The sequence below is a fragment of the Sapajus apella genome, unplaced genomic scaffold, assembly GCF_009761245.1.
Source record: "Sapajus apella isolate SASKATOON/1434 unplaced genomic scaffold, GSC_monkey_1.0 scaffold42, whole genome shotgun sequence".
Classification (NCBI taxonomy): domain Eukaryota; kingdom Metazoa; phylum Chordata; class Mammalia; order Primates; family Cebidae; genus Sapajus; species Sapajus apella.
Genome location: NW_022436982.1, coordinates 5246609 through 5272719, shown reverse-complemented (window position 1 = coordinate 5272719; position 26111 = coordinate 5246609). Strand labels below are relative to the sequence as shown.

The 26111-nt window shown below is 34.3% G+C and overlaps 1 protein-coding gene across 3 annotated transcripts in view; it reads right to left on the bottom strand.

The window, feature by feature from the left end:
* LINGO2 (leucine rich repeat and Ig domain containing 2) overlaps positions 1-26111 on the bottom strand; it is a 1269869-nt gene that overhangs the window by 903185 nt on the left and 340573 nt on the right. The gene's annotated exons all lie outside the window — the stretch shown is intronic.

Sequence of the window (26111 nt, the reverse complement as noted above, 5' to 3'; positions counted from 1 at the left end):
AAAAGGATATCTTTATTATCAATATTAAACCAGCACAATTTAAAAAGAAAAACCTGAAGTTCACACATCCCTCTCTGCCATAGAAATATGCTTTCCTTGACCCAGTTTTTTTTTTTTTTTTCAATTCAGTCAGCCTTATATGTCAGATTTTTTTTTATAGGAATCACAGGGTTTAATTTATAGCACGTCATTTGATTTAAGCTGCACATGAGACTCATGGGCAGTTATGTCAGTTATCATCTGTCTGTTATGATCATGTCTTTTCTTCCTTCACATCCCCATGGAGCATATCCAAGTCCATAGCTTTCTTTGAAGTGATTTTCTGCTTTGGAAGCAACTCCCAAAAGTCACATGTCAAGACTAGAAAATTAAATTAAATTAAATTAAAATGAGCCCATTGCACATTATAGCTTATCATTTCAACTTCAAATCTAGCAACTGAGCATTTACATATTGATATACTGTTATTGCCCTAATATACCATATATACATGTGTGTTATATATTCTATGTGGATTTGAAGGGTAAGTTTCAGACACCATAATTATAATTTTGAAATGTGTATCATTCAACTGCTGACAATGCTGCATTTCTAATGCATTTCATCTTTTCTGCTTGGTCAGCTCCTAAACAAAATGACTCATCTCAACAAGACCCTGCTTTTTGACGATTTATCAAAATGGGTTAAGAAAGAGTGTATCAAGTCAATGGGTTCAGAAAGAACTACAAAGCTTGTTCTCAAGTCTTGTATTTTGAGATGACACTGTAAGAGTGAAAGGCCAAAGAGATACAGTTTATCTGAGCAGGGTAAAAAGAAATGGACATACAGATAATACATCTGTCTCAATATTGTAACCCCATTCTGGGTTTTATTTTAAATACAGCTGTTGAAACTCCCATGTCTTCTACTCCTTCCCTCCTGCTATGATGTGAATGTTTAGTGCTGCCTCCCCCAAAATTTATATGTTGAAATTCTAACCCACAAGGTAATGGCATAAGTAGAGGGGCCCTTTGGAAGGTGATCAAGTCATCTATTCTGAAATCTGAATACTGATTATGCAGACCAAGTTATGTATTATTTACATAAAATAGATTTACTTGACTCCTCCCCTCTACTCAGAGCACAAGATGGAAAACATATTTAGGGAATTAAGGGGGAAAACATTCAACATCTACTCTAGAAGTTTATGTGTAGATCTTCCACTATCACTGGTAGGTACACTTGGTCAAAGACATTTTTTAAGCTCTTCTTATTTAAAACACACACACAATAAAACATCTCTATTTGATGATTTTGGTTTAATCTGAAATAAACTTTGCATAGCAAACTGCAAACGCCTAAAGCAGCTTTTATTGTTTCTGCTATAAGTTAAGTCCCTAGTACAACACTGTCCCTGGCATGTGAAAACAGAGAAAACCAGCTTGAAGCTCTGTACATGCACCACACAGACCCAGAATAATACCAGCTGCTCCATCTAGAATGTTATCTAATTCCACATTATCATTGCAATTCAAAGCAAGACCTACATTGAATGAAGAAGACTTTCTATTCATTAGAGTTTAACAGAGACTGAAAACTTTGCTCTGATAGTATCTCATTGACTTTATATCTATGCCCATATATGGTGGCATAGTACATAATTAACAGAGGAAGCTGAGACTTCCCCAGTGCTAAAAGTTGACATTATTTTTCTATGAGGCCAAATACCATACACTTGTGGCCCCAATTTCTCTAGCCTGTAGGTCCTTATACTTAACACAAGCTACTTTGCAATATTCCCTCCTCCTCACCCCATGTCCAACTCTAACCGTCTCTTCCTTTATTGAACTTCCCCCTTCCTATCTCTCGGTTCTCGGCTTAGATCACATTTCTTCCAGGAAATCTCCTGACCTATGGTCACTCCTCGGTTAGGCTTGCCTTTTATGTGTTCCCAGAGTACCCTGCTGCCTTGTTTTAGTACGCATCACAGTGTTTCTAACTTGCTGTTCTATTTTTCTCAATCTCACCTAAGGGTGAGACATTGTCTATTTTGTCTGGTCTAATATCCAGAACCTAGCACCTTCTTTTAAGTACATGATCTTAGTTTAGTAATTGCTTACTGAGTGAATGAAGTGCTTATAATACCTACTTTGGTTCTAGGTTTTCTTTTCAAACAGCTCCTTCCTTAAAGGAGTATGGCTACTTAATTAAGTGGAAATTTATATTTTTACATACAGTTACTTCTTATAATTATAATACAAATTATGTGAGCCGCTCTTCCAGCAGTTACAAAATAGTAGTAAGCCAGGCAGAAAAATATAATTTCAGCAGTTAAAAGAAGTACAGTCGACTTTAGACTATGAATAATAATTTAGAAATTCTGTTCTGACAGTAATAAATGTACTGCTAATAATATTCAAATGGAGAGATACAGCTGAGTGGAGAGTGAGAAATGTACACTCCTGTCGAGGGGCTTGCACCCTGTGATAGTACTTCTCTTTCTGGGTATATGCATTGATTATTTGGCAACCCCTGCCTGACTCCCTCTCCCCCAGCCACCCACTCTCTGTAGTTACATTACACCATGCAATTATTTCTGGTCCATGAACTGTGGACAAAAATGACATGCATCAACTCCAGAACTGGAGAAATTAATCTCCAGAAGAAAACCTTCACCTTTTTCTTGTTTAACTAGCCACCTCAGCCAATGATATTCCAGAGGAAGGAGTGCTTACTAACTAGGGTCTTGAAGCAAGGTCAGTATGGAACAAACCTTCTGCCAGGGTCTATGGCCCAGGGATACATGGTATGAGTTAAAAATAAACTGACATTGTAAAGCTGTTTGTTACACCTCCATAACCTGCCTTGCTCTAATAGAATTCTTCTGTGTGCTCGTGTTTGAGTAGGGGCATCCGGTGAGTCCCTGGTTGTAAGAAGAGAGGAACTCTGATCAGAGAGACACTTCTCCCCAAACTGCCCACTTTGTACATATAGGATGTGTCAGATACAGGTTTGACTTTGTCCTAGGATTACTTCTCTCGGAAAGCACTTGTTGTACTAAATGGCATATATGTGTCTACTTCCAGTAGCCTCTTTGAATGATACCCACAGTAGTTCCATTAAGAGTGTGCAAAAAGGTGAGGCGCAGTGGCTCACGCCCGTAATCCCAGCATTTTGGGAGGCCGAGGAGGGTGGATCACGAGGTCAAGAGATGGAGACCATCCTGGTCAACATGGTGAAACTCCGTCTTTACTAAAAATACAAAAATTAGCTGGGCATGGTGGCGTATGCCTGTAGTCCCAGCTACTCAGGAGGCTGAGGCAGGAGAATTGCTTGAACCCAGGAGGCGGAGGTTGCGGTGAGCCAAGATCGCACTATTCCACTCCAGCCTGGGTAAAAAGAGTGAAACTCTTTTTAAAAAAAAAAAAAAAAAAAAAAAAAAAATAAAGAGTGTGCAAAAAGAAAGCTCAGAAGTCCCAGGAGTAAAGACTTAATGACTGAAGGAAGCACACTAAGGAAGATCTAAAACAACAAAATGTTAGCCCAATGCTCACTTGGTGAATTAGTTTTCTATTACTTCTATAACAAATTATAAGAAATTTAGAAGATTAAACAGAAATTTATCATAGGGCTAAAATCAAGGTGTTGAAATGGCTGCACTGATTTCTGGAAGCTCTAGAAAGAAGACAACATATTTATTTTCTTCCATTCAAGCTCCTGCAGACTCCTCATGTTCCTTGACTCATGGCCTCTTCCTCTGCCTTCAAAGCCAGGAGTGCTGAGCCAAGTCATTTCACATTGCTGCCTCTTTGGTTGTATCCCTTCTGGTCCTTTCTTCTAATTTTAAGGGCCACTGTCATTATATTAGGTCTACCCAGGTAATTCAGGATAGCATCCCTATTTTAAGCTCAGCTGCTTAACAACCTCAAACCAGTCTGCAATATTAATTCGTCTTTGCCATTCAAAGTAACATATTCACAGAATCCAAGGATTAGGACATAGACAACTATGGGGGCCATGATTCTGCCTACCACCTTGATTTTAATCTGTGATCTCACTGGAGGACATGCACAGCTTCTCGGAATCATGTCTGAGGTAACACAATAGCCATTATTTAATACAACCTTATTTAACATAATTCACAAGCATTCTCTTTGAGATAGATTATTATAATCCTCACTGAAGGGATATGAAACACATTGAAAACAGCCCAAACCATGTCTATTCTTGAGACTCCTAGGAGAATAAATCGTGAGAAGTTTTACTACTTTTAATTATTTACATTGAATTAACAATTTTTGTCAACACAAATATATGAGTATATATATAGGAAATATATAAAATATATATATGTGATTATATATAATCACATTTGGAGATAATAGTAAAAGTCTAAAAACTCAAGAGGTGACAATAATGGTTTTCCTCTACTAGATAGAGGAGAAAGTCTCAGTATTTTGCCACAAATCATTAAGATTCCTGTCCGCTAAACCTGACTTCCAGTTATACTCAGGAAAGTATCAAAAGATTGATAAAAGTACCTGTACAACATCATTCCCCAAGAGCACAAAGCAGGGGTAAAGAGCATGTGCTGGATCCATTTTACTTGTTTTAACTTTAACAGATAGGGGAAGAGGCTATTGGAAATGAACTATCCTGGTTTAGGAGCGAAGACTGTTTGTTCATTATACATCACAAGCTGCAGGATAAAGATGTTATAGATGTAGATATTACCTAAGGTAGGAAAGGGTCAGCCTGCAGCTCCCTCCCCTGTCAATATTCATAAACCCTTAGTATTACAGATAAAAACATGGTGAGTGTGCATTTTCCCCTCAAAGTATGCACTTAGCCAATACTTACTAATAAGTATCAAAGTAAACGTTTAGAAGAGGCAACAAAATATACTTTTCAACAGGTAGGATACATTATGGTTCAGTTAAGAGTGGTTATTTATACATAGGCCTACAAATACGGTTCTATGTATATTGAGCTACTGCCCTGTGGAAGCCATTGTGCCAGTAACTAAATTACTGGTACTGCCATGATATTACCACCCTGAAAAAAAAAAAACTCAAGATAACAACTTAGATATTAAGATTCAAAAGAAATGTACTGATTTGCTAATGTGATCCTGGCTTTCCAGAATAATATGGATTCTCCTGCCTCCAGATAGATTAGAAAGGGAATATTTTGATATATCACTTTTCTACCTGTTGCCTAACTTTTCCTGTAAAATGTGATACATTTCAATATGTCACTTTTCTACCAGTTGCCTAACTTTTCCTATAAAAGTAATCTCAAAAGGATACAGTCCTTCTCAGCCTAGCAAGTAAAATTTCAATAAGCTTAAAAAACAATTGTAATGTCTCTCATTTATAAAACACCCTCTGCTGGACTAAGTATGTGCATAATTGCATGTGTAGTGACCAGTGCTGAAATTATTGTCTACATTTCTCAGAGGAGGAAGCTGTGTCTAACAGTGGCTAAGGACTGCTGAGCAGGTGAATGGCAGACCTGGAGCCATGTGGCTCCCAGCTTTTATCCCTGTATTTATTTCAGAAAACTGTCTCATCTCTAAAAAGGCAATTTGTTTACAAATGATGTTCAAATTAAATGTGCATTATTGTGGCTTCCAATTCTTTGTTCATTGAATAATGCAGAGGGATTCCTCTCGGGGAGTAGGAGATCAGGGTGGAGATCTATAAAGCCCCTTTGAAACTCCTTGTGTTTGTTAGTCATGCACATATGCATAAGTGTGTCTTATCTGCATCCATACAAACTTAAATGCATTTCACGGACTCATTACTTATTGAATTTTAAAGTGAATTAAAAGTTCATGTAATTGTACATTATTAAGACATGAAAAAAACTGTCAAATATAAAGATAAAGTAATTCAAGAAATATGGATTGGAATGCATGGAAGTTTGGTGATCAGAAACATGTGCTCCAGGGATATCTGGGTTTTAAATCAAGATATCACTGCCTTCTACATATTAGTTCATTTTCACATTGCTATAAGAAAATGTCCAAGACTGGGTAATTCATAAAGGAAAGAAGTTTAATTGACTAACAGTTCCATATGGCTGGGAAGGCCTAGGGAAACTTACAGTCATGGTGAAAGGGGAAGCAAACATGTCCTTCACAAGGTGGCAGGAGCAAGAAGTGCAAGCAGGGTACATGCCAGATGCTTATATAACCATCAGATCTTGTGAGAACTCACTCACTATCATGAGAACAGCACAGGGGAAACCACCCCCATGATCCAATTACCTCCACCTGTTCCTGCCCTTGACATGTGGGAATTACAGGGATTACAACTTGAGGTGAGATTCAGGAGGTGACACGAGCCAAACGACATAAACTAAGCTACAATTTCCTCTTTTGAAAAGAGAAAGAAAATCTACGCCTTCCTCATAGGACAGTTATGAAGATTAAATAATCTATATAAATTAGTTGCTCTCAATTAAAATTCCCACCATTGAAGTGGCATGTGGCAATGACAGTGGACATTTTTGGGTGTCACAACTTGAAGGGAGGTACTACTAGTGAAGAAGGAAATTATATAATAGCAATAATAGTAAAACAAACCTTATAATTTGTAGTTGCTACATAATAAAGTAAATTTTGCTGTGTTATGTGTTGTTTAATATACTACCTCCCCAGCTCTGTTTAACACAGAATATTTGCCCTCCTGCAAATCATTAAACCTTATCTATCCTCCTCACATTCTTAGCAAAGTTCTCAGGCATCTAAAAATTCCTGGTTTTCTTGCTAACCAGCTGCAAGGTAACAAAGCGAATAAACTCAAAACTGCAAATGTGTTTCTCAAAATGTTACCTTTCAAATGTAAAGTGTGTCATAAAATATGTCACAAGTTACCTGCTCTTTATTCTGGTTTCTGGAAACTTGTTTTCTGCTTCATCTTCTTGTACTGCACAGGTACATAAAAGGCGCCCTGTTTTCTTTGTCCTTTGCTCAAAATTAAAAAGCAATTCCGCTGCGCCTGTAATCACATTAAATAAATTCCTCCTGCAACCTCATCAGTCTTTCCAAATCTCTAATTTCTAGCTACACAGGATAGAGGCAAGGAAGGCTGCTAAATGTACTGCAATGTCCTAGAACCCATGAAAACAAAGAATTATCAGGTCTAAAATCTCTATAGTGCCACAGTCGAGAACGTGTGATTTAAGCATAAAGTGCTCAAATTGTTATCTATTAATACAACACAAGCACCATTTGAATGCTGAAGAAGACCATAGCTACATTAAACATTGAGTTATGGTACCATCTTCTTGACTGCCAAGTTACGGAAATCTTTAGACAAAGATAACATAGTATAAAAGAATGTGAAGCATTAAAGCTGGTATTTTGAGAAAAATTGTGCTTGTGTTTTAACGTCTTTGTGCTAGGCCTATTTGTAGATGAGCTTATACACTGAAAATAGAAAATCACTGATTGATATATGGGATCTCCACAGAGTTGCAATATAATTTTATGAGCTTTAATGGAAATTGGTAAGTAGTATCCATTTGCCACAGTATTTAAATACACAGATAAGAATAAAGTTACTTCTTTAACCAGAAGTCTTTAACTTGTATTTTAGGCTATTTATTTATTTATAATATGAAATAATGCTCTTGGTTTTCGGCAGAAAATTGTCAAAATTCAGGTGACAATTTTTCTGACAAAAACCAGAAATAAATATTGCGATATTCAGTTCTAGAACTTCAATACTGTCAGGTAGCAAAAAGAACTGTTGGCTGCCAAAACTTGCAAATTCAACCTTATGTTCTTTGGCACTAATAATTAACAGAGCCACATACTTGAGTCAGTAATAGAAAATTGCTTCCTAAAATCAAAAAAAAAAACAAAAACGATAAATTGCAAACAGAACTTTGAGTTATTTCCATAGAATACAGAGCCAACATTAGCATATATTAAGTAATACATATATACTGTTTTAAAGCACAGCTATTAACGAAGTTGTGAATGCTATAAACCCATCTCTGGGTTCCTGACCAGGTCCTGGAACCAAATATATAGTCATGTATTTCCTTCAGAGATTGATAAACAGGAGGTCTTTAGTGGGTGCTCTTCTTATCATTGTATGTTTTGCAAGATGGTTTTAAAAATTCTTGGTTGCCCTAGTACAGACTATTTGAAATCTTCTGATGATGTAAATAAGAAGCAGAAAATCGCAGATGACAGCAATGCAAAGGAAGGGTGGAAGGCACCCTAAGATTTAAAATACAGGTAAATTGATTTTTAAAAACAGGTACCCTAATACAGTGCTGGAACCTGCTATAATGAAAAGAAGTAGCAGCAGAGTAATACATTCTTAACCAGAAGGCATCTGTTTATGTATATTTTGCTTTTATCATCAATATGTCTAGGTCTTAGTCTTTATAAAATAAAGACACCCCATATTTACCCTTAAGCTGCATGAATGTTTAATGATCAGGTAGGTTTTATAATATACATAAATTAATTGCATGTATGCTATTCATTTTTATACATTTTAGCTATTCAAATATTTTCTCTTACTACTGCAAGGTCAATGATTTATACACGTCAAAGAAAATATAACAAGATAGGTGCCTCAGACACACATACACACACAAGCAATTCCTTTAAATTTCATCCTTTCATGAGAGTAAAACATTCAATGGGTTACTTTAACCTAGATGCCTGCAGCTGTGCCAGGCACTATCTGTCCCCAAAGCAATCCATTGAGTCTACAGGTCCCAGACTGCTTAAGGCAATTCCAGTTTGCTCTCAGACTTCAGGGACCAATCTGTTCAGGTCCTCCCTCCCATCCCTGACTATTCTTACCTAAGTCAATATTCAGGCTTTGTAGCTGGACCAGACAGTAGTGACATAGGCAGTAGCACAGTTAACACCTTCTCTTTTGGACCTTGATCAGAACGAAAACAAGATAACTGGGAGGCAGGAATTCATAAGATGGTTATTTGGAGATAGACCAAGAGTTGGGAAGCATCCTGGCAATATTCCTGCTACATTTTTGGGGTGTAAATGGGCCAAATTATAGGCATTTCAATGAATAGGAAACATCATATGAATAGGAATATTTCTGTGCCAGGATATGGGGAGAACACAATTTTGTTGTAATTATAAAAGGTTTCATTTCCACAGAGATTTTGTGCTTTGCTTCCATGCTTAATATTCTCTTATTCTTGATCTTCTTTTCATAATATGTTTGAGGATCCTTTTTGAAACAGAACTATATTTCATGGTGACGATAAAAAGTGATATAACAAAATAATGATTCCTTCTCTCATGAAGCTCACAGTGTAGCAGGAGAGACTAATATTAATCAATAACCTCACAAACAAATATGTTACAGACTATGGCGGGTCTATGTGTGTTATGAGATGAAATCAGAGAGGACTAACCTGGACTGTCCCCAGAGAAGTAACATTTGAACTGATGATTGAAGGATGGAAAAATTTAACTATAAAAATAAATGAGAAAAGAGAATTATGAACAGATGAATTAACTTCTGCAAAAGTCCTGAGACTAGAGGAAGCATAGTGAATTGAAAGTAAATCACTGTGACTAAAGCCCAGGGAAAGACTGGAAGTAGGCACTACTAAATTTTAGGTCACATAAAAGATTTTGGTCATTAACTTTTGAACATATGGGAAATTATTGAAGCTTTTTTAAGGAAGAGAATAAAATAATCAGATTGACACCTAAAATAAAAATAGATGAAGACAAACCACTTAGAAGGGTATTGCAGTAATCTAGGAGGAAATGATATTAGTCTGGCTAAACTGATGATAGTAGAAATACAGAGAAGATAAAGATGGATTTAAGAAATTTAGAGAAAATTATCTGATCACAGGTTTGGTGATGAGAGATGAAGGATGACATCTAAATTTTAGGCTACACTTATGTACAGGTGTTGATTCCTGTCAGAGAAAACACATAACCCCTTTTTTCCGTTATTTGGAAGGATATAGAATTCAAGGAAGCGACTCTGAGTTCCAGTTTATGTAGATTTTGAGATACTTTTGAGTAGTCTAAGTAGATCTGTCAAGGACTTTTTGAGTTTGGAAACAAGAAGTCTCAGACCAAGATAAAAATCTGTTAATTGTCATAGAGAAGACAGTTGAAGCCCTTGGAACAGATAGTTTTCTAGAGAAAGTATATAAAAAACAAAGGAATCTAGAACTGAGTCTCATGGTACAACAACAAAAGCAATTACTAGCTGTGTGTTTTAAGCTTTTATTACATGTTACTTATAATTTATCCCTTGTTTTATAGTAACAGATTTACTGTTCATAATAGCTTTGTGAGATAAATATTATTTTTCTCATACTAGGGCAGGTGGGGTATAGAGAGGATATGTGACCAGCATCAGGTCACACACAGAGATTAAATGGCAGAACTCGGCCATCCCAGCAGTCTGATTTGAGAGCCCATGCTCATAATCACTACCACCTGACAGGTACTTTAGGCAGATTGGCAAAGGAGCCTGAGCTGGACACATAAGGATCTAAACTCATATATGCATTTGTCCTCTAGATCTGTAGCATTCAATGCCATAGCTTTAGCCATAGGCAACTGACAATCATATGAAATATGATTGGTCCAAACTGAGACAAGCTGTAAGTGTAAAATATGTATAAAATTCTTAACACTTAACATAAAAAATATAAAATATTCCATTAATATTTTTATGCTGATTAATTGTTAAAATTATATTTTGGATATGTTGGATTGAATAAAATATACTATTGAAATTAATATCACCTATTTCTTTTAACTTTTTAAATGTTTTAAATTAATTGAATTTGATTTAAAAATAGATGATTTAGATATTGTATGTGGCTCACGTTATATTTCTTAAAATTTATTTATTTATTATTTTTTATTGCATTTTAGGTTTTGGGGTACATGTGAAGAGCATGCAAGATTGTTGCATAGGTGTTCAACATCCCTGTTCTAGATATCTCTCCCATTTGGTCTCCAGATTCTTACCATCAAATAAACACTACCAAACCTTTTAATGTGTCTTGTTCGACACAGGAATCGCATTCAGGCCTGAGCTCCAGCTTGTCCCTCAGGCTGTCAGGACCTGCCCTCTGTGGTGTTTCCATGGTAACCTTGCTTTAAGGAGAGAAAGATGCTTTTAAAATCTGAGTCCTAAAGATTTCAATTCTCTGGCTTTATGTTATTTAATACTGATTTTATGGTTATCTCTTTGTTCTTCTCTAAGAGTATGTAGGATTTTTGACATCACAGATTCTGGTTTAGTGAATGAGATGAACATTTAAGAATCACTTGGGAAGTTTTCTTAAATTATGCAATCCCATCATCCTGGAAGATTTCTTAAAAACACAGATTCTGGTTTAGTCAGGTAGTTGAACATTTAAGAATCATCTGGGAATTTTTCTTAAATTATGCAATCCCATCACCCTGGAAGATTTTACATGTGCTTCTGACCCCAATGAAGAACTACTGATCTAATTTCTCTACTGTATGATAAATGAACTTGCTGCATTATAAACACTATATTTTCATTTTTGTTTTCATTTTACATCTTCAGCTGAATATCATACCTGCTTTATCTGCTAGTCACCAAAGGCCCCCATTTCTCTACCCACGTCACAGTCTCTAAAACATCAATTTCATCTGGCTTACAGATGACTATCAGATCAGATCACTGGATCCAGATAATGGTTACCTAGGAGTTATGCTTTTAGTTCATATGAAAATGCCCACCTGCCTACCTAGGAGACCTCCACTTGACATACCTGTTTAGAGAAAACTTTTCTAAAAATAGCACATATATATTTCATAATAAACCCCAGGTAAAACTGAGATGTGAGTTTCCTCACAGGCAATAATGCATTTTAAAAAAGAATTGAATGGGAAGGTTATGATCTAGGTTCTAAGGAGAACAGAGGTAAACATTCCCCAAATGTAGCTCTTGTGATTTTATTATAATTATTCTGAAATTTCCCCTTGTGTGTTGTAAAGCCTCATGAATGTGACTAGTGGGTGTTTTGCAGGTAGATCGTATGTCATAACATGCAGCAGAGACTTAGAAGATACGGCCCTTTCATTCCTTTAACTGTAAAATGGAGCAATAATACCCATCTTAGAGATTAAATGTCACAATATGAGTAAAGTACTTGGAAATATGTTAAAATCTCTATATATCTTAGTTGTTTTTCTGAAGGAGAGTTATTTTCAAGAATTTAGTTTTTTACCTTTCCCAATTCTTTCTGCTTATAGTTCACCATATTATTTTCTAATGCAGAATTGCAGAGATTTAATTTACTCCTCTAATTATTATTTGGGGAACCGGCTGTAATAGTACAGTCTCTCAAGGAGACAAAATTAGGACACTGATTACAGTGCTGCTTAGTTATACCATTAAGTATACCCACATGAAAATAAAAGGTTGGTATTCTACTAACTGCTAATTAGTACACAGCTAATATCTTCAGAATCTGAATTGAAGTACTTTAAAAAGTAAGCATTCAAATCAACTGGAAGTTTTTAAAAGTCAGATGCCTGGTAGACTAAATATTTCCCTTATTCTAAGTATTTAACTTGAATTTTATATGACATCTATTTATCCTATCGTGATTCCCTAATTTTTTGTCACTTCATTAATTTTTAGATAAAATAATTGCTTTGCTTATTTGGAATTTTGCCAGAATGTCATAGATGCATTAGGAGAGCTTTACATTTAAATTAAAGCTAGAATCAGGAATCATGTTAGTAGTTAAAAACGTTTAAAACATGAATATTTTACCATTTCTCAAATCCATTTTTAAAGATTGTAATATTCAAATTTCATTCATTTATTCAGCAAACATTTATTTTTGGTAAGTGCAGTACACCAGGTACTATAATTTCACAAAATAATATCTAAAATGAGAATTCCATAACAGTAAAAGAGAAATATATAACAGTAAGCATTTTAAAAACTTGCATTTATTTAAAAATATTTAAACTCCATAAAAATGAAATTCAAATATGGAAGATATGATGAGGTTACAATTATTTCTACATTCCTTCCAAGTTGAAAATGTTTTTGTAGAAATATTGCCTGAAAAAATGTTCATAAACTAATTGAACTTCCAATAAATTAAATGAAATATAAATATTTTAAATTTCACATGCCCATAGAAATATGTGGAAAATAATTAAGAAAATCTTACAAAGAACATCAACTTATTATTTAAAAATCGAAAATGTATTTCATTGAAAAATAACATTTTTACTGTGATGATTAATTTTATTTGTCACTTTGACTGCACCTTAGTGCCCAGATATTTGCTCAGATATTATGCTGAATGTTTTTGTGAAGGTGATTTTTAGATGAGAAAAAACATCTAAATTTGTAGCCTGGGAATAAAACAGATTTCCCTCTATAATGTGGGTGGGCCTAACCTATAAGTTGAAATCCTTAGTAGCCAAAGACTGACCTCCTCCAGGCAGGAAAGAACTCTGCCAGCAGATTAGATTGCCTTTGGACTTGAACTGCGACTCTGCCCTAAGCCTCCAGTCAGCTGCTCCATCCCATCAGATTTTGGGCTTGTCGTGCTTCCACAATTATGTGAGCCAATTACTTATGAAAAATCCCTTTCTCTATAGATAGATAAATGATAGATAGGTAGAGTCCTTCTATGCAGATAGAGATGTGCATATATATATATGTATGTATGTATATATATATATATATATATATATATATATATATATACACAAAATCCTGCTGGTTCTGTTCTCTAGAGAATTCTGACTGATACATTTATTTAAAAATTCTTATTCTCATATAGTTGTCACAAAAGTTAGGAGAGCTTTATGCTACCTTGTCCCTAAGAGGAGAGCTCAGGTCCACTTTGAACACATGTTCTACTCATAACTGTACTCAAGCATGGGTATCTAGCAAGACTGTGTCTCTATAAAAAAAATAAAATAAAATAGCTGGGCATGGTGGCAGGCATTATAGTCCCAGCTACTCAGGGGACTGAAGTGGGATGATTGCTTGAACCCAGGAAGTCAAGCCTGCAGTGAGTTGTGATTGTACCACCGCATTCCCGCTCAGGACACAGAATAAGACCTAGTCTCTTATCGAAAAACACAAAACCTACACTCAAAATTAATTCATTGTTTGCAAACCTGTGTCCAGCTCAGGACACAGAATAAAACCTGGTCTCTTATCAAAAAACACAAAACTTGGACTCAAAATTAATACGTTGTTTGCAAACCTGTGTGTATTTATCTTAAAAATTAAAAAAAATGCTATAGTGAAATAAATATAAACAACTTGGGATTAGAATTAAGACACAAGGTACATGACTATGAGATACACTTATTAGCACGTTAACCTATTCCATTATATATCCAGTAAACTAAAAATTCTTGTGACCTCCTTCTAAATTTATGTATCAGCAGTTCTACATACTATCATTAAAAACACAAGCTTCAGCTCAAAGGAAATCTCACAGATGTCCCCTTACATAAAACAGAAAAATTGAAGAGCTCTAGGACAAATTAATTTCAGAAACCTGTCTTCTCAGACTGTTTTCCCACTGGTCCTTACACATCAGCAAGGTAGCACCCAACAAAAGCACAGGAAATCCCTGAGCTCTGAAGATTTTGCTTATGAACACAGTCCTATGAATAAAAAGTTTACATATTTATCAGATAAGGAATGGCAATGATAAATATTGATGAATTAAAGGCTAGAAAATAAGAATAACATACTTGTATTATATTTCAAAATTAAATTAGAGTAGCAAGATATTTCTTAGATAAAGCATTTCCAATTATATTTGTACAAAAACATTTTAAGGTTAAAAGTATACGTATTAATTCGTTCTTTTGGTCATATGTATGTTTAAAAGTAATATATTGATTTTCTTTTATCTAACAGAAAGTCTTAAGGAATTAGTATGCTAATTTATTTAAAGCCACCCAACCTTATAGAGCATATGCATAATCTACTACTAAAGAATAAAACATAACAGGACAAAATGAAGTCATAATGATTACAATAGATATATTCAATGATGATGCAAAAGTAATTTCAGAAGCCTGTACCACTGTCACATGTATACAGATGTGTCACATAAGAAACTAAAGGTTGGAAGTTTTCATAGTTCTGACAGTCTTATGGTCATAGCATTGTACTTAAATAAGACCTAAGCTCTTGTCTCATAAGTTAAAAAAAAAATGGTGAAACCAATATGACTATTTGAAAGCTGAATCAGTTATTAAAATGGTTAATCATCCGTTGTTTAATGTATGGTTCGGGGATCAACCACATTCGGTAATTCTAATGACAGAAATGACCACAATGACAGAAATGACCATTTGTTTTGACAAGTAAAAATTACGAGTCAACAATTAGGCCTTTGTGACCTTATAAAGGTTACTCAATCTTTTCTATCATAGAACGGGATCATAGAAACTGTTTCCAGAAGAGTAGTGGCAATAAATGTTCAATGAATACTTAATTTTAATATATGACATCAAAATGTACAATTAGATATGTTAAGGTGATTTCTTTGCCCACACCAACAATGTCTTTCTAGTTTAAGTAAAATAAAATGTTGGTTTCTACAAAAGTACTGCATAACAATAATGTTTATGAGTCCCTGATCATTTACCAAACTATTGAATTAGTATGTTCATTGGGCATAATAATTCAATTAAAATACAATATTTAAACTTCAAAATGGCATACTTATAATTTAAGGTGGGAGTGATGATTCAATTAATGTGTTTCTGTGTATCATGTTTCTTAACCAGGAAATGTTACAAATTACTTTTCAGAAGAAGAACAGGAGAGACACAGATAGCAACTACTTAAAACATGTGTATTTAGGTAAAGTAACCATAATTTCTGGTGTGTTTGACAGAGGCTTGATCATTGTTAACACTGAGCACCAAATAGAAGGATTCTAGAGTATATTTACCAGAAATCTCTTGACCTTGTCTGTCTCGTAAAACAAATTGGTTTGTTCTCACTGGCTCAATAAAGGAATCTTAGGCTTCATGGTGTAGATCAACTGCAGAAGCACCTGTGAAGCACTATGAATTACTTTGTAAACCACCACCACATTAGCTTAGATATGGTGATTCACAAAGAAATCCACAGCACTTCACAGTTTGTGTAAAGCCTGGTACCTATGAACCAACAAAAACAGTACCCTTTGGCCACCAAAAGTTGAGAAAATATTTCCACCTAGTTCACAATCAATTGAAGAATATGCTCAATTTTGCACCACCCTCTTTTAACTGAAACACAAAAGAAACACTGAAAAAAAGTTTTAAGTAAATAAAACTTATAAATGCATGCTTTCTATATTATATACCAGTAAATTTCATTTAAAAGAAAGAATTCCTAATACAACAACTAGCATGACATTATGCAGGATGAAAAAACATGGTTCTGCTCATCAAAATAAAAGGCATTGTTATTAATATAGTTGTTAGGAGTAGGGAGTAGAATAAATAAGAAAACTATATGTAATTCTCACTTTTATATCACAGTATATAAGTATTGCTGGGATAGTTTGTTCTAAAGATATCCTCAGTTACTTAGCTTCCCACTTTATACTCATATAATCACATACCCCATGACACAATCTTACCAATGTAACAAACCTGCCTTTGTACCCCTGAACTTAAAATAAAAGTTAAAAAGCAATCATTAAATGAGTTTAACTTGAGTGTTTTTCCTAATTTGTCCAAGTGAGTATTTTTCATGGGACTGCTGAAATCCAAGAATGTTTATAAAACTAAATTTTATATCATACATATTAGGTTCAACTCTGAAAGAAAACCATACCAATAAAAAATGAAAAACAAAATTCAGTGAAGTTACTATCTTTTGCAAAATCACCAGAATCAACCACCTTTTACCTATGTTTGTCCCAATGATAACGTTTATCTAAACAGCAAAAAGAAAGGTTTAATTTATAATTAATAAAAAGAGAAGAATCTATAAATCTTCCCAGCATAGTAAGCATAACATCAGTTAGGTAATCCACGCTTTTGAAAATATCAACCTTTTTCAAAGTAACCATCAAATGTCAACATTAATTAAAAGTTTATGTTTTACAGAGACTCATGAAAACAGAGTCCTAGGCAGTTCACCACTGTCAGTGTAGGTAACTGCTCAGGGATCCCCTACTCATCTCCCCCAACTACATGTACAAAAACCAAGCCAAACTTGCTAAGAAGTTGAATAATTTAAAATGTTGAAATAAAAAATTTGTAAAACTATGTATGTATAAAATATACATATATATTGTTTTGTGTTTATCATGTGCCAGGCACAGTCTGGTTAGATGCTGAGGACAAAAAATTCAGGCTTCAACAAATACAGAGAAAACAAGAATTTGAAAAAAGGGGTAGTATATGCTATGAAAGATTTCCACATAGGGCTAATGGAGACATGGAGAGGCCATTTAATCCAGTGATAAGAGCATTGATTACAGATATCTTCTCTGAGGGAATACCATATATAAGAGAACTGAAGGAGTAGTAGGAATTAGCAATGCAAAGGATGGGGTAAGTGTTCTAAGTAGAAGAGAACACATATACCATGGCCTATCCAGAGAAGGAATGTGATATTTGTTTTATTTTTTAGTATACTATAGTTGAAAAGAACAATCTATGCTATAGTTAGAGTAGGTGAACACAAGTCAGCATCACCAGATCAGAGGCAGCAGAGACAGAAAAATTTGAAGCAAGACAACTCCAGAGTAATGAGACACCCTGTCTGAAATATGGGCAGACTAAAGGAGCAGTTGCACAAAGGGCCTCCAGCTCTTCATGAAGAGTGTCACACTCAATCCAAAACTGGCCCAGGTAAAACCTCTTGAAGAATTAGGCCAGTTTTCCCAGTGAAATTCAGGCATACTGATTGGGAGGAGGTATATTTAGAGATAGGCATGGGTTTAAAAACAAATCACCTCAACTTAAAGAGATCGTAAGTGGCTCTGTGAATAACTATTCCAATCCAAATGTAAAATTAAGTTGATCCGATAATAATAGTGAAATAATCCAGGGTGAGTTTTATAGTATTTCATTCCGCGTTTTGCCATTCTTTTCACTAAACAAGACAAGTATGCTCTCCATATCTAGCACTCTATGTTAGTCAGGCACTTGGCTTTGCTTGGGTTTGTGAATTTGAATGCAAGAAAACTTCCTGCAGAGTCCCTCTTTAAGACAGCATTCAGCTACTTTAGAAAATTCTCCCACATTTTCTATCAAATATGCTCTCTATTTTATATAAGAAGATAACTGATATGCACTGAGAATGAAATGTTCTGGTTGAACTAATTTTCTGGTGCACTGATTATTAGAAAACATCATTTTTTCAAACTCTTGCACTATTTAACTTCAAAAATAGGCTTTTTAAAATTGAATTACCATACTGAAGTGCTTTATTGTCTTTTTCTAAGGTTATCCAGAACCCCTGTATCATTTTCTATTTGTGGTCAACATCTTTGTTAATAACCACGCATCAATTATTCCTTCTATACTTTGTGATTTGGAAAAAAACAAAAGTTCCCTAACCCCAAGGTAATTCAGAGTACCATGGGGTCTACAAAGTGATTCTGTATCTGGAATTAGGAACTATAGCATAACCATTTAATGAATGCTATGAAATAATATTTTCCAAGTTCTAAGGCTGCAGAGAGGAGGAAAATGAACACCCAGGGCACCCAGGGGAGAGAAGGAGGGTGGTGTGAATTTGACTGAAGTGCTACACAATATGACACATTGCATGCAATTATGGGATATGAATTGGATTGATATTTTTGTTTTTTGCCAAAAAAATTTGAGTGGTGTTAGTGTGAAAATCACTAATTCGAGCATAAATTCATATAATTAACCTCATTCTCTTACTCTTCTATCACCTTGGGGTAAATTCCAGCTAATGAAGGATTCTTTTTAACTGGGCTTCAACTAGTCATCAGGTTTATTAGAGGACACGTGCCACTGGCAGAGTCTTAAAGTGAATACCTTAAAAGTATAAACAGAAATGTAGTCTGAACTATAGTTTATTTTTTAGATTCATTCTTATTTCTTAGAATCTTGTATCTCACATTTTTCAACCCACACAAGCAAGAAAGCTGAAATAAAAAAATATATATATAAGGTAGAGGTAATATCAAAATACAGGCCATAATATCAACTCTATTTAAAATAACTACTGCTGATGACAGGAAGGAAAACAGCTGCAGAACTGACAGAGGAATCTGCAGTTAAGGACTATATCACACCACTAATATGACAAATGCTGCTGGTAAACTGAGTGGGAAGCCAAGCTCAGAAGGAAGCCTGCATCCTTTCCTGGTGATGAAAGCTAAAAAGAATGCAAATAACACAGCAAGTAAAATAATACAAAATAAAAATAGAACAGGAAATGAAAAATGCATACACAGTAAAAACAATCCTCCTACTGGTTGGTTTTTTTCCTCCTTTTCTCATAAAATCTCTCTTTTGCCCTGAAATATTGAAAATACCAATGCAAGTCAGGGTATAAAAGCAAGTGATTACTAACAATAACTAGTAATTGCTAGACATAGCTGACCTAAATATGTGGTATGCTGTATGTTTTTCAAGTAAAGAAAAAAAAAAAAGACAAACTCGTAGCCCTAACATACCAATGTAAAAGTCTGCAATAAATTACAGAGAATCACAAAGTTATGGGAATTTTAACTATTTTTTTACAAAAAGAAAAACTTTCATTATCAAGCATCTACAAAGCACTTGTATTACTTCATTTATTTCTGACAACAGACGACACGTAATCCTCATCTTCAAGGTGTGGAAGTTGAGGCACACAAAAAAAGAGTAATTTGTCCAAGGTCAAACAAGTGTTTAAATAACAGAGCTAGGTTCGTCTAAAAGTTCATGTTTTGTCTTTGCTACATAACTTCCCAGTATGAAACATTACCTACAGCATTTGTGAAATTTACTGAGAAAGGAAAATTAGGTGAAAAAATATAAAGTTTGAATTAAATGTTACACAGAATCAAATATATGCATGAGACCTACAATAAAACAATTGTTTTGACCAAAAATAATAAAACATGTTAACTTGTAATATTTAAAATAAACACTTTGCAAGAACATCCAGTTTACCTAATGTTTTCAGGATTTTCTGTAAAATATCCATTTATATAAAAATAGATAATGTCCCAATTACCAATCATTCCTTTTTTACTCATTATAGATGATCACTAGAGGCTCATCAGAAGGTTGTTAACCTAGTTTGTGTCATTAAATTTGCTGAAACTTCATAAAGTCTATTGTATTCAGAAGTATACTACAACATATTTGCCTTGAGCTGAATATGACCTTTCTGTGAATAAGTCCTCATTGATGACATTTGATTTTATACTCCACAAAGTATTTTTCAGTCATTGATGGGTTTAGTTCACTATCAAAAATCATTTATCTAAGAAGTAATATCTAGACATCCAGTTTATAAAGTGGACCTCTACATTTACTCATAGGCTTCATAGAATAGTGAGTGAGTATAAGAAAGAGAGAGAGAGAGAGAAAGTGTGTGTACGTGTGTGCGCATGCGGTTATGTGTGTGTTTTGTTTTCTGTTCTTCCTGCTTCAAGATAGTGCCTTTCAAAAGTGACATTATGGGTAATTTTCTGACATCTGAGAGATAACTCACCCTGCTTCAAATTTGTCCACATAATAGTCAAAGGTTTTGTGGGTAAATTTAATTGTCCAGTTATTTGAAGACAATAAATTAGCGCCCCTTTGGAAAGAGAATGAGAGAACAGAAAACAAATAAGCATTTTTAAAAACATGTAAATGTTCAGTGCTTATTATTTCCCTCATTAATGAAAATCTCATATTTGGAACAGCAGTTCAGCTGAGTAACTGCAAACATAATTTTGTTCCTGTGGGTTGAGTTTGTTCCAATCCTCAAAGATTAAATTTTGCAATTGAAAATTAAACTTAGCACTGTGGTTTTGCAGATGAAGAAACAAAGAAGTAGAATATATTATTTAAGCCGCCAACTCACAACATTTGTAATATTTGAGTGACTATATACACAATTATCTTTAATAATATATCTGATGGAATTTATACCTCACTGATTTGATAAAATAACAAATTTCCAGGCCTGTTTTTAGCTCAGGACTATTTGTTAAATATGGGATAGAGATAAATAATATACTTCTTAAATACATATTTCTAACTGCCAAAGATCAGGCATAATTAGAACGCTGAATTCAAATTTAGTTTAAATTTGACAAACATCTAGTTATCCATATATCAAAGATATTTTGAGTCTCTACTATGAGGGAGAAATAAGGCTAAACATTGAAGAATCAAAAAGGAAATACTTATGTTCCATCCTTCAAGGAGCTCAAAGACATTGGTCCTACTGACAAATCTGAAAGTATTTCTAGTATAGAGATAACGTAATGATGGACAAATATAGCCTCCTACAGACGAGGTGGCTAATCAGAATTGGTCAATCAGAAAGGTCTTTTCAAAAGAAATGAAGCCTAAATTCTATATGGGGTTTAAAAGTATTTGACCAGGTGACCAGAAGATGAACAAGGAGTGAGGGGAGGGATGGTAGAGAGAAGGGTATTTCAGATAAAGGAAACAATACTTGCAAAATTCAGGAGACAATGTATCTTAATTAGGAAACTACATGTTACATTATGTGGGAAAGAAATAGCAAGCAAGAAGAAAAAAAGATTTAAATTAGCTAAGAGTCCAGTGGTTTGAACTGTGTGGTAGACAGAGCTTAATAAAGAAGGCACAAGATGCATGAGAAATGGCTAGTCTCTATCTTCAAGGAGCCCACAGATCAACAGGTAATCAATAGGCCTAAAATCAATAGGAGATTTTGGACAACAATGTCTTCTTCAACACCGCAATTCACACTGTTGCAACTACCACAAATGATAAACATACCATCCTTTTCCCAATTTCCTACCAAGATTCAAAACTCTGTGGGCTTGTTTTACACTCTACCCTGTCTTTTGATTCTTCCCTCCCCTTATATAAAAATGTCTTCAAAGGAAACGATACATCAGTCAATGTTCAAAGCCAAAATTATCATACCTGATAAATAAAAGTATTAACAGTAAAGCTAAAAACACTTCAGAATCAGAAAAAAAATATCTCACACCACCCATTTATATTGAGTCCCTCCTTCACTCTTCAAAGGATTTGTTACTTTATTTTCCCCATTGTAGATCAATGGCCAATTCATTGAAATGGTACACAATTTTTACCCATGTTCTCTAAACTAAATCTGATATGTTTAATCCTCTGCTTAAATACCTCATTTCCTAAGCATTGCTTTCTCATAAAACCTACAAAGTTTGTTACAATCTGACAACAATTAAATTGCACAACATTATTTCTTTCCACTCCACTCCACGTGCACCATCGTCCAGTTTGCCTGTACTTCCCACTCTAACCTAAATACATGGCTTCATGCTTTTGAACATAAAATGCCTCTACATACTTCCTGTGCTTCTCCTCCTAGAAAATTCTTGTTCAATCTTAGACACAGCTCCAAAGTAATGTCCACTGTGAAACATTCTCTGATTCCCTATACAGAGGTTATAGGGGACCCCTATAACCTTGTTTTTTCAGGACCCCGCAGACCAATGTTTCTACCGCTAGTATAGTATTTTCTATTCATGTGTAATGTTTTATATGTTTACTGGTCTTCCAATTCTTTGACCTTCCAAGGTCAGAAAAATGCCTTAGTCATCTGGGACAGAAAAATACCTGATAAGGAGAAAATATTTGCAGCTTATGTACTGAAATTTGTGTCTATGGCAATTATAACTAAAAGCATTCCAAAAAGCAACCAAAAAGAACATAAACACCACCATAGAAAAGTGAACCAAATAATTAAACTTTTAAATCATACTAAAGAAATATAAAAAACTATGGGAAAATTGCTTCACTTAATTTATATTTTTTAAAAAGCAAATGAAAACAGAAACAAGATATTTATTCCATCAGACTGGCAATAATTAAAGCACATATCAGTCAAAGGTGTCAGGAAACAGAAATTGTTTCATTAATAATAGTGTAAGTTTGCCATTTTTTTTTGCAAAACATAGTAGGAAATGTCAAATTTAAAAATGAATACATAATTGTATCTAAAATTCTACTTCTAGACATCTACAGAAATGCTTATATATGAATAAAATTATATTGACAAAGAATGATTGCAGAAACTTTTAATGAATTAAAAGGGGGAAGCAATCTAGATATTTATTAATAAGAAACTTATTAAATCAATTATAATTCAATATTGCTATGTAGATACTAAAATAAGGTAGATAATAATGAGGCAAGCCTACATTATATTTAATATATAAATACTTTAAAATGCAGCAAATCTATATGAAAACGTAGCCATGATAATCTGCTAAATTAAAATAAGAACAATATTCATAATATAAGCTCATTGAAAATATATATGCCATGGAAAACCCTCTAGAACATACATATCAACTTCTTTAAAATGTTTATTTCTAGGAAATATAAATGGAAACTGGGAGGGAAAGCAATGGTAGCAGTAGAAAGGAGATTTCAACATTTTATTTCATATACTCTGTGTTATTATCTTAGGCACAGGACAATATTTTCAGCATTAAAATATAGAAAATAAGAATGTGAACTACATATTTTAAATAACATGAAAATATCAAGCTTAGGAATGCTGTCAGCTATACTATAGTGCAACTGAATGATGCTTATATTTGCATCTTCAAACCCCTGAGGGTTTTCTTTGTAGCACATATGATGACAAGTAGAAGGAGCAATTTACTGAAAACACTACATAAGGAGTGAAATATGCATGAAAGAGTGGGGGACCCACTCTTCGAACCAAGTTTGAGGTTGGTTCAAACCCCAGTTCTGATGCATCAACTGGGTGAACTTTATTTGTTTGAGCCTTACTTTCTTGAATATAAAATATGTATACTAGTACTTATCTTCTACAATTTTGAAAATGCTTGGTTCATAGTGGATGCCTAATAATTTCTGGCTTATTTTATCTTCTGCTACTTTATAAAACCTATCTTATTTGGAGATGAATAATACGTTTTGCACCATGATGTCTTTTACTTGAGGGGAAGGTCACAATGTAGTCAATGATGTGGTGATTTCCTCTCAATTTATAATGCAATATTGCCTTTAACCTCTAACTTCAAAATCATCATAATTTTATGCCTTTACTCATAAAATCACAAAAGCATAAAACTAGAGAGAAAAAAACCTTCAAAAGTAATTCAGCTCAGGTTTCACACCTGCTGGCAAAATGATGGAAATGATAAAGTATCAATTATGTTTTAATCATTCCCAAAAAGAAACTCTAGCCTTTCCTTGAATGACTGATGCATCAAATGTGCCATTTAAGTCATATCCTGTAGAAAATGGACATTTAGAGGAAAAATGATTTTCTTTTTTTTCTTTTTTGACATCAAACTATTGTAATTGTCCTCACTTATTATACTAACAGTAGTGGAAGACATGACATTTAACAGGAAAGATAAGATTCACAAGTAGGAAACAAGGAAACTATAATGGGGCAAAATTAAATGAAGTTATCCTTTGAGAAACAGTGAAAATAGATTATAATTTTAGATGTGATGGCAAATTTTTGACAGTGTTCACTCTGTTACAATTCCTTCATCAGTTGTTTCACTAGCTGTTCATGGCAAAAAGATTCCAGCACAGTTTGATACATGATTCCAAGGGGATTTGCACAAAAATTCCACTCCAGTAAACAACACATTTTCTGGCAGGTGATCATGACCATATTGTTTTGAGTAAATAGGTACGTTGTTCATCAATAGTTCTTAGGTGTATTAAGAGCATCTCATAACTAACACTATGTAGCCTAAAGTTCTGCACCTGCAATCTTACTAAAAGAGTGGTGCACTTAGTTTTCTGCTTGATAACATCTATGCAAAATCAGGCAGATTTTCCCAAAAGGTAAAAATAAGAAAATTACATTAACTGGAAAAAAATTGCTGAGCAATAAAATATTTTAATTGAAAATCAAGTGACAAGTCTTCTACCTGAGGATTAGGATTCCATTAGCAATAACAAAGAAATTAAATCAGTTGAACATAATCCATATTTAACATCTCTGAAAATTCAGTAGCCAAAATTAGATAACCTTTTGTTTTCTTTTATCACATGACAGATCAACATTCTCTACTAGTAAGAAAACTATTTCTGGCGGGGCTCGGTGGCTCACCCTGTAATCCTAGCACTTTGGGAGGTAGAGGTAGGTGGATCACATGAGCTCAGGGGTTTGAAACCAACCTGGCCAACATAGTAAAACCTCGTGTCTACTAAAAATACAAAAAATTAGCCTGATGTGGTGGCAGGCACCTGTAATCTCATCTACTTGGGAGGCTGAGGCAGGAGAATCACTTGAACTGGGGAGGTAGAGGTTTCAGTGAGCCGAGATCACACCACTGCACTCCAGCCTGGGTGACAGAGCAAGACATCATCTCCAGAAAAAAAAAAAAAAAAAAAAAAACAAAAAAAACAACTATTCCTTCAAATTAATTACAATTACCAAGCCACTGTTCAAGAAAAGTTTTCACTAAACACTTCTATAAAATGGCTAAGATCTGGAACCCAAAATTTAGAAGATAGGAGTTAGAGTTGGCCAAACTTCTCAGGTAATTTTACTTTGGCATTACTTTGATTTGAATTTGCCAAACCTTATTAACTGGTTTATGAAGGCTGTTGGTTGTGATGCAACTTTGAAAGTATAAAGCCCTTGTAGGATGTCAGTTTTTAATTATGCAAGTTCTAAACTCATATAATTGCAGAAAAAGACTAAGGGAAGAATTATCTTACTTCTCTTTTGATGTTCTACAAAAAGTAGCTGCTTTTATTTAGTAGTTCTCAAACCTGTTCAGATATCTGGGTACCTAGAACACATGAGTTCTTTGTAGAACAGCATAATATAAATACCTCACTTACATTTCACCATAAAACTAAAACAACAAAATATACGTAGCTGAAATGAATATCTCTGTGCAATAAGTAATATCTAATACTAACTGAATATACCAACATTTTAGGAATCCAT